The sequence below is a fragment of the Notamacropus eugenii genome, chromosome 2 (genome assembly GCF_028372415.1).
Source record: "Notamacropus eugenii isolate mMacEug1 chromosome 2, mMacEug1.pri_v2, whole genome shotgun sequence".
Classification (NCBI taxonomy): domain Eukaryota; kingdom Metazoa; phylum Chordata; class Mammalia; order Diprotodontia; family Macropodidae; genus Notamacropus; species Notamacropus eugenii.
In genome coordinates, this window is record NC_092873.1 from 373737732 (window position 1) to 373751562 (window position 13831).

The following is a 13831-nucleotide window of genomic DNA, read 5'->3' on the forward strand; positions in this document are numbered from 1 at the left end:
GAGGCCCAGTGGGAATAAGCCCTGGAGAAGGTTCATCCTGTACCCTCCCTTTCCCTGACCCTCAAGTCTGGGGGAGGGAATCACAGCTGCCATAGGGGGTGGGGGCCTTAGGAAGTCTTTTGAATCTTCTGAATTTTTCTAGCAACTCCCCTTGGTGACCCAGAGGATTTTCTTCCCCAGCACGTTTCAGGAATTGGTTTTGATTCAGTCAAGGGGTGGACAGAGCCTCCTGCTACCTGACCTAGGCTTGACTTTTCCCCTCATGGCCACACTTGGCTGCACGCGATGTTGATTCTCCCCTGTGTACATATGACATATTTCTTCTTAATTCATATCTGGAATGTGCGCTGACTTGTGCATGAAAAACAGCACCAGAAGTTCCACCTCTATACAGATTTCATAAATCGGCAGGGAGGCACACGGAGAGATTTCACAAAGCACGCACCTTGGAAAGCAGTTTCCCAGACCGTCAATTTCTTTTCTTCCCCCAATCATCTTGGCTAACTGGGGTGAGGATCCCTAGGGGCCCATCCTGAGATAGTGGATGGTATCAGTTCTTGTCAATACATCATCATGACATCATCAAGCTATCATTCTGTCTGTGAATTCAAGGACTGGACGTGGCAGGTCTCAGTATAGAGACTTCAAAGGGACCTTACCTCTGGCCAGATGCTGAGGTGCTTCCATGAACAAGTCTGTCCAAATTGGTCTGACGCTGGAATTTCCAACACTAAAGGCCTAGAGACCCTTTTTCCTCTATTGGTAAGCCTGGTGTAGATGTGATTTTGGCTTTTTCTACATACTAAAGGAGGACTAGAAGCATCACTTCCCAGACACTAGGCAATGAAAACAATCCCTTCTGAGTGCTTTGATATCTTTCCCTCTGATGATAGGAAAAGAATAGCCAACTTAAGTATGGTAGAAAAGCCCAGTATACCATGATGGCAACTGAAACTCAACTACTAGAAATGAGGAAAGCCATCGGGATGATAATAAGACAAATACTAACAATGACAATAAAGTGAGAATAAGAATTCTTAATATATTTGATGGAAAGAAAGAGACCAAACATTTTCACCTTGAGTCTAGAGATAACATTGAGCCAAAGAAAGAAGGAGATGCCTAAAAATACATCAGTCTCTTCCAGATAAGACACCCTGAACATAAAGATATAAAGAAGCTTTTGGCTGAATATGCTAAGAAACTTATTTGGCACTATGAAATCCAAGCTGAGTTGTAAGAATACATTTAAAGCAATTAGTATCTATGCAACATCAGTCTTAAGGTATACTTTTAGAATTGCAAGATGAACTGTAAAAGACCTTAACAAAACCCCATACAATATTAACAAAATATAAGGTCCATCACTCTAATACAAATATAGAAAAATGAACAGCTTCATGACAAAAAATGGGAAAGGGGATTGACAGTCTTAAAGAAGATGACAGACATATCAATAACTTACTGAAATATTTTTGAAATAATCATTAATCACTTCACTGAGGAACAGAAAAGACTGATAATAGGTTCATGGTCACGTATTTGCCAACTGTAACTGAAAGTGGTTTACTTCCAGATAGAGTTTATGAAACAACTAAGATGCGAGAATGGAATCAAAAGGCCCCCCAGACCATCCATGGGCAACCTCCACATGAACTCTGCCAACAACATAGCAACAAAGGAATGCTGAACGAATGGCTCAGTCATAAAAATCTGTTTATGGGAAAGAAGGGGTTTATGATGACATTTTAGGACTAGGTCATTGCTACCAGAAACTACAAGTGGGTTATCTTTAAGGAGCCTGGACTTAGGGATCAATGTAGATTATGCAAAGAAATGGAGATGGCAACACATTACTTCAGGCTATAAAAATTTAGCCCCTAACAGATCTAGCAAAACATAGTGGCTAGAATTATAAATCAGGAGGCCACCATCTTCTACACTGACAAGCAATCCCCATAATTTAAGTTGTCCAGTTGTTTCAGTCATATCCAACTTTTCATGACTCCATTTGGGGTTTTCTTGTCTTTTCCTTCTTTAGCTTATTTTACAGATGAAGAAACTGAGTCAAACAGGGTTAAATGACTTGTCCAGGGTTTGAATTCAGGAGTTCCTGACTCCAAGCCCAGAGCTCTGTACACTATGAAGCCACATAACTGCCCACATTTGATGTCCTGGTCTCAAATTATTTCAAGTAAAGACTTCAAAATATCCTGGAGATATTGTTCAAACAATTAACTGTACTGGATCTGAACCATTATAACAGAACAAACTGGTGCCCACAATCACCGGGACATAACATGAATGTCTACAAATATTTTAAATATATGTCTCCATCCCAATACTTATAATCACCAAGTTGCATGGGATAAAAATCTTTCAAAGTATAGAAACCTGAAAGCGTATGGGAATAGGTTGAGGTGCATATCATCCCTGTTAGCCCGGTCTGCTAAAGGAGCTGTATGGGATGTGCAGGAGAATGCTTTTAGTGAGTCAACAAAAGAGAAGTTTATATTCTGATACTTTCATTCAACTACAAAAAGTGGACATTTTATCTGTTTGCACAAAAGTACATAGAATATGGAATCTAAAGAAATAATAACGGGAGAGCTACTAGTCCTTGGGCCATTTGCAACTAAACCTCATCAAAAACGATGCTGAGGAGATAACAACAAAAATAGATGGTTATGTAGCACTTTAAAATCTTCAAGAAAACAGCAACAAAAGAATGCATTCTCTCCTCATCTCCACATCTATGGCTTTCTTCATCCCCTCCTACCCATGGCCCTTCTTGATCCTCTCCAAATGCTGATGTCCTGATCTCAAATTACTCTGTATTTGGTTTGTATCTATTTCATATTTATTTGTGTGTATGTTGTCCTCTGCCCACCACCAGCCCCCCAAAATGTAAGCTTTTTGCTTTGCTGTTATATTTGAACCCTTAGAGCCTAGCACAGTACCTGACAAAGAGCAGGTATTTAATAATATTTGCTAAATGAATAAATGAAAGCATTTTATGCTGACTATCTCATTTAAGCCTCACTAGTACCCATTAAGGCAGGTACTGTATATATTATTGTCCCCATTTTACAGATAAGGAAACTGAAGCTTCAGAGAGATTAAATGACTTGCCCATGATCATATACTTGATGTTTGAAGCAGGCTTTGAACATGTCTTCCCTGCCTCCCATATCAACACTTTGTCCATCCTGCTAGGGTGCCTAAAAGGTATCAATTCATTTGGCTAATACCTGGTGTTATAGAGGGATGTTCCAGTATTTTTGGGGAAAAAACAAAACAACCCTATATCCTGATTTAAAAATAGATGTCAAATAAATAAAACCTAAGGTTCTCAAGTCAAAACTAATTCTGATGTCTGAAACCTGGGCCTAGGAGAACTCTATTTTCATTAATCAGAGGAGATGTACCTAAAGCCATCAGATTTATCACGGCTGAATTTCAGACGTGAAACCCAACATACCATATATGCAAACATCCAGTGCTTTTGGATTACTTTTAGCCTTTTGCTCTCCTTCTTGTGACATTTCTAGCTCCTTAGCAAGAGGGGTTTCTATTTTCCCTCTGGTCTGATCCAAAGGAGCTCTAACCTGGCCAGCTCTGGATGCCACAGCCTGACACTGGGCCTTAGGTGGGGACTTCAAGGGCCTTTGGACAAGAGAGGCTTGTGGTCAGACTGGTTTGGCTGCTGCATGGGGCTTGCCAACCAGGACTTCACCTTCACTCCACCCTTAGCAGCTGGGGGAAGGATCCATGCCACACTGAGAAATTGGAGACAGCTGCCTATCTTACCGCTGAGGGCCATGGGCCAGCTCCCATCAGGTCCTGAGTTAACAGGGCTGGATTCTCATTTTGTTTCCTTATCCTGCCTCCCTGAAAGTTGGAAATCTAATAGCAGCTTTGGATGCTGAATCCAGGAAACTGGACTGCTTTCCAACGGAGGAGGTACAGGAGAATAGTTACAAACTACAAATGAAGACTACAAAGCCATCCTACAGAACTGTAAACCACACTATGATAGGGAGAATGGTGTTGGATAGATCCAGATTAGAACAGGGGCTCTTCCCAGCCTGCGGCTCTCCCACATAACAATCAATCCCACAATCATTTATTAAGCACAAACTACATGCTAGATGCTGAGAATGCAATCATTAAAACTGAGCATGCCATTGAGGAGCTTATGTTCTACTGGAAGAGGGTGGGAAACAACACATGCACAGAAAAACAAACATAAAATATGGATGAGGTAAATAAAAAGAACCATTGGAAAGGGATAACGGTAGCACTAACAAATGGGGAGAGGGAGGAAGGCTTTATGTGGGAGGTGGCCCTGGAGCTAAGTCTTGATGAGTATTATCAGGGCAAAAGGAGTCAGGAGTTCCAAGAGGAAGAGGTAAGAAAGGACAGTGTTCAAGATATAGGAGAAGGTTTGTACAAAGGTGAGGAGGCAGGAATTGGGATATCAGACTCAGGGAACAGCAAGTAGGTTAGATGGATTGCAAAGATGGATACATGATGAGAAGTCATGTGAAATATATCTGGAAAGATAGGTTGGAGCCAGACTGTGAAGGGTTTTAAATGTCAATGGGAGAAGCTTGCATTTTGTCTTTGGGACAACAGTCACTGAAGCTAAGAAGGTGAGTGTTGAATTCAGACCTAAGCTTCTCTGCTTCTTTGGACTCAGATACCAGCTATTGTTCCAGGGAACTAGCTCACTTGTGGTCAAATTGTCCACACATTCTGCATGAATCCATATCACACTGTTATCATGGAGGATGAGGAGGATCAATGTTCCCCCTGTCCTTCTTTCTTTCCATAGGGGGTCGAGGCTCCCAAATCCTAAGGTCAAGTTTGGACATAGGGAGCTTATGGTGTCTGAGCTGCAGCCTTGTTCAGAGGATGAGGAAATGGGGAGTCCTCATCTCACCTCTGCTCCTAATTCAGAGGTTCCTAAAGTGGAACAATCCAGTGGGGCAATAGTAGACTCAGGTGCAACTGAGAGGCATTGAATCAAAATATGGGGATTGTGGAAGCATAAGGAAAGAAGATAAGAAAATTTGAAAATCCATTCATACATATTTCATCTATTGTGTAATGAAGTTAAAGTTGTAGTAATTACATTATTTTCCAAATAAACACAAAAAAGTAGGTTATAATCAATCAGTGGTCAAATCCTCCAACAGGTTTTAACAAGCAAGTGTTGGCGGGTAAGTGTGTGGGGCATGCCACACAATGGAAGATGAGTGTAATGACTTGTTTACAATACTATAGAGTTACATGATGCAATATTGTATCATCAAAATTTCAATGCAAGAAAAAACCCTCAAAAATTTACAGTAAATTATTACGTTTAAGATGCCTCATTTAAAATATAGTTTATATATTTTTGAAATGACACAAATTTTTTAAAAAAAGATTCGTTAAAAAAGTAGATTTCCAGAGGGGTGCTGAGTAATTTTCTTTTTGAAAAGAGGGTAGTAGGCTAAATGAGTTTGAGAACTTCTGCCCTAATTCATGGCAGAAACTTTTCTTACTCTCTGCCTCAGTCAATGTTGAGATTATGATCTATATGCTTATCTAGAATATACTAACTTTCCTCACTGGGCTTAGAGATCTCTTCTCCATATAGATGACACTAAAATTCTTCCAGAAAAAGAAGAGGTTAAAAAGTAGCCCAAGGAAAGTCCTAATAGTAGCTTACAAAAGTCAGAAAAAACTCAGGGTTCTCTCCTACTCTTTTTTATTTTGGAGGGGAGAGGTGAGGCAATCAGGGTTAAGTGACTTGCCCAAGGTCACACAGCTAGCATCAAGTGTCTGAGACTGGATTTGAACTCAGGTTCTCCTGACTTCAGAGCTGGTGCTCTAATTCACTGATTTCCCTCCTATTCTTGAAGGGCTTGCTCTCAAGATCACAGCCTTTTAGAGAAGTTCTGATAATTGAGGATTTAACTAAGTGGCTGGATATTGTAGTGGACAAAATACTTTGGCCAGAAAGACCTGGGTTCAAATTCTACCTCAGACACCTAACTAGCTATGTGACCCTGGACAAGTCATTTAACCCCATTGTGCTTCAGTTTTCTCATCTGTGAAAGGAGAGGTTTGGATTCCATGTTCTCTAAAGTTCCTTTCAGCTCTAGAGCTGTGATCCTATGATCTGTGTTCAGGTTCCTCATTGTTCATGGCCCTTGTTGACTTTCCAGATGGTTGTCCTGTGATAGTGACTCAGTGTATCACTCCAATTTATCATCCATAGTGGAGCACAGAGTTGACTTCAAACTCAAGCCAAACAGTCTGCCAGCCTTCTACATCTAAATAATCCAAAAATAATCACTCAACTGATCAATGGTTCAGGCCTAGGCATGAAAGGAAGTCATGGATCATTGGATCACAGCTAGAAAGAACATCAGAGGTCATCTGGGCCAATCACCTCATCTGAGGCCCAGAGATATTAAGTAATTTGTCCTACTTCACTTGAACAAAGTAAGTAGTCAAGATGGGGTTCAAATCCTGACTCTGGGGAAAAGTGGACAAGAGCACCTATGCTCCAGGAATCCATTTAGTGTTAGTTAACCCGATTTCATTAAACTGATATTTAACTGGAGTGTGCGTCTGTTGCCTTTTGATTTTTATCCTCTCTCCCCGCTCTCTGCCCCCCCCCCCCATTTTTAATGAGTCCAAACCTCAAACAGCCCCCAGCTGTCAACCCTCCACCTCTCTGTAGAGTTCAGGGGCTCTGTATTAAGTGTTAACAGTTCCGGGGCTGAAGTTAACACTCCATTAAAACAAATAAGAGAAGTTCACACCTTCTGCTCCTAGACTCCACCCAGTGACTCCAAGCAAGAGCCCAGCTTGGCAGTGCTCTACACAGGCTGATGGAGCAGGGGCTGCAGCAGAAGAGGTGGGAGCACTTTCCTTCAAAATAAAAACTTCCAGGACTAATTCCAGAGGTTGCCATGGTAATAAAGAACCCAGGGGTTTGTTTTTGGCTCTGCTTTTTGCCCCAGCCCTTGGCTCCCAAGACTCTCTCAGTAAGAACTGTATGGATGAGAAAACAGCAGTGACAGAAGGAAGGAGAGGCAGTGCTAGGCTTCAAAAAGCCAGTGGCTTAGGTCCCACTCCAGGAGAAGGTGAAGGCCTCCCTGCCCCCCATCTCGATGAAGGTGCAAGCAGTCTTGGCTGGTGGCACATGCACAGCTCTGTGGCCCTGGCTGGCTCCCTTGAGCAGCTGAAAGGTGGGTGTTACAGTCTGATGAAAAAGTCTTGAGAATCACCTAGACTTCTGTTGATAACAGTTTGGATGTACTGCTTTGAGTGAAAAAGTTCTCTCCCCTCCCCCAACTGACTTAACCATAGAACCTGTGAAAATGGGGTGGAAATCTACATCATCCACCAAAAGTGAGAAGTTCATGAACCCCACCTACCAGGCTCAAAAAGAAGCCTGGAAGAGGGAAGTCAAACAGAAAAACAATGAAGGATGGTCCAAGCTGCAGTAACAAAGATGAAGGATCCCAAACAGATTAGCCAGGACATGGAGAAATTGGATGAGGTGAAGTCCAATTCAGTACAGCAGCCACAGCTAAATGAAAAGTGCTAAAAGATAAGGGGAAAGAACTTTGTGAAATCTTTGAGCGCATTCGCCGACTCTACAAAAAGGAAAACCCAGATATCTATGAAGAACTTCAAAAGTTAGAGGAAGAATATGAGCAGAAGAGGGCCCAGCTCAGCCAATACTTTGATGCTATAAAGAATGCTCAGCATGTTGAAGGGGAAAGCCAGATTGCCAGATATGCCTCATGCTCCTTCTAACATCTTGATCCAAGACATCCCATTGCCTGGTGCACTCTCTACTCTCAAACAAACAAATAAACAAAAAACCACTCTGCCTATGGACCTCCCACCAGGGCAATTTCTGTACTTCCTCTTCTTGGACTTGGAGCTCCTCTTTTGCCTCCTGGCAGAAAGCCTTCTAGCCCACCCCCGGGGGTCACCTCCTCCCCAAGTTCTGTGGGCACTTGCCCCTTGCCCTTGAGAGGAGGATATTTTACATAGTCCAGAACTTGCTCATGGAGGCCATGATGATGATGCTCCCAGCGCCAGCAAAGATGAAGGTTATCCTGAAGACATGGATCTAGGTAGGCATGATGACAGCAGTGATGACAGTGAAGGAAAGGAGTGCATTGTGATGATGAAGAGAGAGAGAACAAGGAGGGAGGACAAAAAGTCAGGTGTTCCTGAAAAATCATGAAAGAAAAACATGAAGGAATTAACACCTCTTCAAGCTATGATGCTTAGAATAGCAGGTCAGGAAATTTCTGAAGAGGGGCAAGAAGTGGAGGAATTTTCAGAGGATGAGGAAGAGGAGAATTCTGATGATTCGGAGTCAGAGGATACAGCAACAGCACAAAGAAGAATCTCTTCCTGATGGTGCATCATCATCTCCTGCTTCCCAACAACAGCAATCACCTCCATAGTCTTCCTCCTGCTCAAATATAGGTGCCTCCCATGCCAGAACCACGCCCTCTTGGACCACCACCTGCTCCACCTAGGACACCCACTGGCCCTCCTCCTGGGCCACCTCCAGGAGTTCCTCCATTCTTAAGACCACCTGGAATGCCAGGACTTTGAGGGCCTTTACCCTAGCTTTTACCTCCTGATCCTCCACCAGGCAGGCCTCTTGGTTTTCCTCCTGGTCCTCCTTCACAAGGACCACCACTGAGGCTACCTCCCCCAGCACCTCCAGGCATCCCTCCACCTCATCCTGGTATGGTGTGCCCACCTTTGGGCCCTCCACTTAGATCTGCTCCACCTGGGCTTTTCCCACCTTGCTGAATCCAGGGGTTTTAAGTGCCCCACCCAGTTTGATCCAGACACCCAAAGTAGATGATACCAGTGCAGCCACTATCGAGAAGAAAGCCACAGCAACCACGAGTAACCAAATCACAAATCACCAATCCCAAGGCAGAAATGACCAGATTTGTGCCCACTACGCTAAGGGTTTGATGAGAAAACAAGTTCCCCAAAGAAAGTTAGAAGGATAGACTTGCCTACTATACCCCTTGCCAAAGCAATCCCTAAATCCAGCCTCTCTGCTCCTGTTTCAGCATAAACCAAAGATGATGCGTACGAAGCCTTCATGAAAAAGATGGAGGGACTACTGTGACAGCCTATGATGCCAGGGGAGGTTTAAATCCCACAAATTCATATTAGAAAATATAGCTCATAGAGGAAGGAGTTCTTATGTATTGGACCTGAGTGCAGAGGAGTTAACTTTTACCCTGTTAGAGCATTTCCCAACTTCAATGCAAGGACTGTCTTAACGTTGTTTAGCTTTGGTCAGGATTCACTGCACAGAAGAAAAAGATGTTTCATTCAGAATAGACTGATAAGCTTCTATAGCAGTGTCCTGTTGCATCTCTACTATACCCACCACCACCATTTCCTTTTTTCTTTAGAGGAATGCGACAGATAGGATTTTGTGTCTGTACTTTTATTTTTTAAATTCGTTTTTCTTAAGTGGATTGGGTAAGCCACTGGAGTAGATATTTGTCAGAAACCAATGCATTTCATCCAGTGTTTCTTGTTTTTACTTCAGATTTTAGTGGGCTTTTTTTAACCTTTCTTGTAAATATTTTGTAACATTTTACTTGTAGTAAAATGGATCACAGTTTCATTTCCTCTGCAGGAGGAAACTATACCCTGTGTATTAAGGGAGATGACTTCCCAGTGACAAAAAAAAAAATTGAATGTCTCTCATGAAAGAAATAAATGTTCTACAAAAAAAAAAAAAAAAAACAACAGACTCTGTGGATGAATGAATTTGGGCTTCCCCGTGGAGAGGACAAGGTTTGTGAGTTATAAAAGACTCTGTATGAGATTCATTAGCAAGTGTGAAAAATGCCCGAATCATAGCATCAATCTGGTTACAATTTCACCCAAACTCAGCTGGTCTCATTTTACGCTGTGCTGAGATTTTCTGTTAAGACTCTGTCTGGGCCATGATCAGAATGTGGGGTGGAGTCCTGTGTCAGGACACAACCTCCACCCTCAGTTTTGCTATGTACCATGGTGGCCAGGATGGCAACCAGGATGTCAATGTTTCCCTAGCTGATAAGTTCAGAGAGCCCAATTCAGCCAACTCCCTTCACTTCCCAGTATAAAAAAAAATCCTAAGGAATATAATCTATTTCTGTTTAACTTAGAGGAAGAACAGGTTTGGGGGATGGAGAGGAAAGAAAGAGGAATGCATGTGCAGAACTGTTCCTTTGGACATTACACTCTTCATACCCTTTGACCTAGAAATCTCACTCCTGGGGCTATATCCCAAAGAGATTACTGCCAAGAAGAAAAGACCTATATGTACAAAAACGCTCATAGGAACATTATTTGTGATGACAAAGAGGTGGAAACAAAATACAGAGCAAATGACTGGGACATTGTTGAACAGCTTGGTCACATAATATCACTGTGCCATAAAGATGAAGAATTCCGAGACAAAGGAGAAGACTTGCATAAAGGCTGACATCTCTGGGTCTCAGTTTATTATCAGTAGAACGACGATCTAGGATTAAATGACCTCGAGGGATATTTCTAGTTCTAGATTTATGTAGAGTGACAAAACAGAGGCAAAAATAATAACATTAACACTGACTATAGGAATCTTCATGAAGTCAAGAGGAAGATGCAATGAAACTCTGACCAACCACAAGTCAATGTTAGCACAGGCTAACCTTGCAGATATTGCTGGTTCAGTTCCAGGCCACTGCATTTGTTTTCTAGTGCATATTAAAGTTATGTTTGCACTATACTATATTAAGTGTTATGTATTATTGTTAGTATTATGTCTAAAAATGTACATACCTTAATTAAAAATACTATATTGCTAAAAATGTTAACCATCATCTGAGCCTTCAGTCAGTTGTAATCTTTTTGCTGGTAGAGGGTCTTGCTTCAGTGTTGATGGTGGCTGCTGACCGGTTGCTAAATGTTGGGGTAGCTGTGGCAATTTCTTAAAATAAGACAACAATAAAGTTTGCCCCACTGAGTGACTCTTCCTTTCACTTGAATATTAGAGGTCCTTGTAGGGTTATTAGCAGACCTAATTATAATATTGTTGTATCTCAGGGAACAGGGAGGATCAAGGAAGGGGAGAGAGATGAGGGAACAGCCAGTCAGTGGAGCAGTCAGAACACACACATTTATTAAGTTCACCATCTTAGATGGGTGCAGTTCATGACACTACCAAACAATGACAACTGTAATCAGAGATCACCGATCATTGATCACAATAACGGATAGAATAATGATAATGAAAAAGTTTGAAATATTGCGAGAAATGCCAAAATGGGACACAGAGACATGATGTGAGCATGTGCTGTTGGAAAAATGGTTCCAATAGACTTGATCAACACAGGGCAGCCAAAAATCTTTAATATGTAAAAAAAAAAAACCCAAAACAACAAGTCCTGCAATATCTGTGACTCACAATAAAGCAAAGTCAATAAAAGGACGCACGCATGTATCATCTTGCCACAATTAAAGAACATACAAGCCCCATTTTTGGTTAGTAATTAATGACTAGCATTCTTGGAAATACACTTTGTAAAGGGGTCTGTTTGGGTATTCCTTGGGAGGCATCTGTTATGGCAAAAGGAAATGTATTTATAAAGAGAATTATACTAAAAAACATCCATCTGTTCACAGGAGCACAATTTAGAGCTGGAGGGACCTTCGCACTTACCTAATCCACTGTCCCTCTTGGCAGTTATGGGAGAGATAGTCAATGACAGAGCTGGGATGGGTAGGTGTAAGGTACATAACAGATTACAGGGAGAACAGAGATTTACCCTAAGGAAACAGAAATCTGACAGCCACGAAGTCTAGGCAGAGAGAGTCCCTGGGCACTCTTATTATTTTGACAGCAAAGTGGATTTATCATGTAACTTGTGAGTTAGGGGTGGTAGGCCCAGCTAAGGAATTCAGTTCTGATGGTGCCTCATTGGATTTTTCCAAATTGCCTTAGTGTTGAAAAATTACTGGAGTACTTTATTACCCAAACTATAAATAAAGGACATTTAGGTTGGCCAGATATAAAGATATCTACCTTAATGAGTTTACAAATTCACTGAAAAACTAATGAGTTGTGTGATCATGGGCAAGTCCCTTGACCTCTGAGCTTCAACTTCCTTACGTGTATCATGATGAGACTGGATAAGATGCTCTCTAAAGTTCCTTCCACGTCTAACATCTGATGGTTCTGTGACTTGAGAGGAGGGAGTCCCTTTACCTGTCTAATTTAGTACTTTAAGCCCTCCCTTAAACATCAGCAAGAGATAACATCACCATCAACAGCAAACACCACCACTACCTCCAGACCATTATAAAGTGATTTTAAGGTTTGCAGCGCACTTTAGAGATTAGCTGATTATTCCTTTCATTTCCCTGATGGTGAGAGAAGAAAGAGATGGTCATGGTTAGACTCTCCCACTTCCTGCTCACCAGTCATTTCTGGGACTTTCAAGTCTCCTAAGAATCCTTCATGTCCATATGAAGCTTTCTACTTTTCAAAGTCTTTTCACCTGCATGAGATTTCTTTTGATCATCCTTCGAGGGAGACAGTTTATTATCCTCATTTTACAAACTAAGGCAAGCTTGTGGTGGTGCAGGAAGGACTGGTGCCCAGGAGGCCTACCATTACATCACTCTGTCACATACAGTGAGATATGGGGGTCCATAATACTTGAGCAGGACCTAAAATGAGACGCCTATAGGATGAGAGAAGAGTCTCACAACTCTTCTCTAAGGTGAGAACCAGAGCCAACTAAAAGTGTTCCCTATGCTGCTTCATCTCCCAGTCCTTGCCCTCCAGGGACTGTCATAATATTATCATCATATAGCTCACTTTAGAAGTAACTTTCTTCACAATAGCCCTGTGAGGAGGGTAATACAGGTAGTATCACCATTTTAAAGAAGAGGAAACTGAGGTTCCAAGAGGTGAAAATGGCTTGCATTGTCGCAGATCACATGGTTAAGGCTGAGAGCTGGAATAACTCAAGCATCCTAACTCCATGTTTTTCCACATAATACCACACTGACTCTCATAATACTACCCCTTGTTATACCAAATACTTTGATTGACTATATATCAAAAAAAGTTAGACCCTATACATAAGAGCTGGAGAAATGTTTGTGCCATGAATGAATGAGCAATGAAATTTCAATGGTCCACTTTAACTTGACTATTCTAGAGCAGAGGTGTCAAACCTAGGTGGTCTGGGGCACTCCTGCTGCATCCAGAGCCAGATCAAAATATAGTTGAGAAATACTGAACAAAATAAACCACAGATAATGTTAATATGTAGTTTTTTAAGTCAGTATGCGGAACCAGTGATCCTCCCATTTCTATTTGAGTTTGAAACCACTGTTGTAGAAAATGGTCAACTTGGTTTGTAGCATCTCTGGCATTTCAATTTAGAGTTGTTCAATTCAGAAGGAACCTTGGACATCAATGATCCATTGGGAGAGGGGTGAGGAGAATGGAAGGAAGACTAGTGATATGAAGTGTTTGTGATCACACAGCAAATAAGCAGAAGAGCAAGATTTGAACCAGGTCTTCTAGTCAAGTGTTTTTTCCATTGTACCATACTTCCTCATCCATATAATTAAAATCCAGGAAGGGAAGAATCTCTGAGGGTCATCTGGTCCATTCAGCTGCCAGGAGACCACACCTATCATATTTTGTAAGGTCTTTAAAAAAGCAAAATCCCTTGCTTTCAATGGGAAAAGGGAGTCTTCCTCAGATAGGCTTTGTATCTTG

The 13831-nt window shown here is 41.7% G+C and overlaps 1 protein-coding gene and 1 pseudogene across 13 annotated transcripts in view; one reads left to right on the forward strand and one right to left on the reverse strand.

Moving 5' to 3' along the window:
* The window catches only part of BCAS3 (BCAS3 microtubule associated cell migration factor), an 803928-nt gene that overhangs the window by 36802 nt on the left and 753295 nt on the right, over positions 1-13831 (reverse strand). The window lies entirely within an intron of this gene.
* On the forward strand, positions 6992-9794 carry LOC140522380 (WW domain-binding protein 11 pseudogene; annotated as a pseudogene).